The sequence below is a fragment of the Eurytemora carolleeae genome, unplaced genomic scaffold (genome assembly GCF_000591075.1).
Source record: "Eurytemora carolleeae unplaced genomic scaffold, Eaff_2.0 scaffold1386, whole genome shotgun sequence".
NCBI classification, from domain to species: domain Eukaryota; kingdom Metazoa; phylum Arthropoda; class Copepoda; order Calanoida; family Temoridae; genus Eurytemora; species Eurytemora carolleeae.
In genome coordinates this window covers 29,421-31,769 of record NW_019402112.1, presented here as the reverse complement: position 1 = coordinate 31,769, position 2,349 = coordinate 29,421, and the positions used below count along the sequence as shown (strand labels likewise).

The window sequence follows — 2,349 nt, the reverse complement described above, 5'->3', positions numbered from 1 at the left end:
TCTATTTTGGCGTCTAGACAAATGCAAATTTTTGATTCAGCGGAAGGTTTGAGATTTTTTCTAAGTGGTCAGGACTTTTAGAGGTTTACAGGGAGAGGCTGGATATTCATAAGTTCCCAGCTCAACTCAGGTTTATCAGATGTTCTCCCTGGAGCCTTGAACAGGCTTACCTCCAGTCCAGTTGCTCTCCATTCCTGTACTCAGCTGAAATTGAGTCAGTTGTCAAAATTGTGCAATAACGGACACTTTTATAAAATCATTGGTAAGGTCGTGACTCACAGTCCAAGAGTTCAGATAAATACGGCAGAACCGATTTTTTGACTGACGTCATATGATTTGAGAGGAGGTTCATGGCCGGTCAATTTTGATTGAAAAATAAATGTGTGTTTGAATCCTTTGTATCCCGATGTCGTACATCTTTAATACTTCAAACTATGAACCTTTTTAGATCAAAAAGTCTAAGCACCATAGTTTCAGTAGAAGTAAATATTTCCATTTACTGATAGCGACGATTGAAGGATTCATAACTCTAATTGGATAATGAAATAGATAGAAAGATAGATGTTACCGCCATACTATATCTATTGGTTCAGAATAGACACCAAACACATGACTGAACCCTGGTTGGATCAGGCGCTAATGGACTCGGCATTCAGGAGTTTAAGTTTGATATAAAAAAGGATTAAGCCTTCAGATAACAAAGATACAGGGATTAGAAATTAAAATTTTCTGGCAAAAACTCAATTCCTTTCTTATAATAACTTTGGTTCTTTAATTTATTTTGAATATCCACCGATACACTATAGTCAGTGGAAGTAAATATTTCCATTTACTGTTAAAGCGACGAAGAAAAACAACTAAAAAGGCCTTGATTAAAAAAAAGGGGGCGCAAAGTGATTCATGGTAATTGTTTAACTTTTTGACAAATTTAATACAGATTTTTTAAAAGAAAGACTGACAAAAAAGATTTACATTCAATAATAACACTCTTACCATCCTGACTGTCTATCAAAAGAACTTAGAAGTTAAGTCATTCAAAACTATTTTATAGCACATATACAAGAGTAAGATCGTAAACATATTATGAAAATATTCTCACCATCCACTGTCACATTTTGTTATGACAATCTCCGTTGATCATTTTCCCGTCGGCATCACGGAACTCAGGCCGATACATTGTTTCCTAAACACATTGAAATTGAAATCTTTAAAAAGTTAAAAAATGTCCTTTCTGGAACATATTTCTAGCTGAATGTTTAATTAATTGATCAATAAATAATGATGCTAGGTAATTTCCCAAAGTCCTTTTTCCCAAGCGTCAATTTCCGAAGGATATTTATCAATTTGGGAACTTCCCAAATGTGAAATTTCCAAAGCGGCGACTTCCAAAGTCTGTCCTAGCCGCAGCGCTCGGCACCCTATCCAATTCTAGCCGCAGCGCTTGACCCCATCATTGCCTCACAAGGCCTAACCTAACCTTTGGGAGGTTGCCCTTTGGGAAATTTCAAATTTGGGAATTTGCCTCTTATGAAATTGCCACCCTAGGGCAAATGAAAAAGTCGCCCTTGAGAAAATGCCTTTGTGAAATAGTACCTCAATAATGTGATAGATGTATTAGGAAATAGATTAATAGATATATATATATATATAAACAGATGGAAAGATATATTAATAGATATATTAATAGATATATTAATAGATACATATATACTATTTGTATTCTAAAAGAAGAAGAAAACTATTAAGAAGTCTAAAGGCTAATGAGAGGGAGGAAGGGAGGATTGGTAAAACAAGTATAAATGTATATACATTGGTGAACAATTGTTCAAGAAAATCAGAACAAACAAATTTAAATTTAAAATAGAACTTATCAAAATGCTTTCAAGTGACCATATATTTATAGAGTGCTATATATGGCCGATTCACAACAGAACCCTCTAAACCATAGAACTTTAAACCTTGACAGATTAAGGATAACAGACTTATCCTTATTTATCTATATCCATATATATATATATATATATATATCAGTTGAAACGCAACAATCTTCTTATAACATTTTATTCATAAACAAATTGTTTCATGCTTTTATGCAATCATCAGTATGAATTGTTTGAGAATTTTTTACAGATGTTTCGCGGATTTTTACGAGATGTTAAATTAATTTTCAAATTAATGTTACATATAGATACATACAATAAAACAAACATGATGTTAAAAAAAACCATACTTTATCACACTACATTTACTAGAAGCATCTTGTTTTTATGTCGACATTTTGACATAATTTCATGTCTTTTATTCAATGATAATGTTCTATCTGCCAGGATTATTCCCTTGTAAAACTAG

The 2,349-nt window shown here is 32.8% G+C and overlaps 1 long non-coding RNA gene across 1 annotated transcript; it reads right to left on the bottom strand.

The window, feature by feature from the left end:
- Positions 1–1,204, bottom strand: LOC111717887 (uncharacterized). The gene is made up of 2 exons (XR_002768949.1): positions 1,100–1,204; positions 1–204 (listed from the first exon to the last, which is right to left on the bottom strand). It is a non-coding gene; the product is annotated as an uncharacterized LOC111717887 (long non-coding RNA).
- Positions 1,205–2,349: the final 1,145 nt, after the last annotated feature.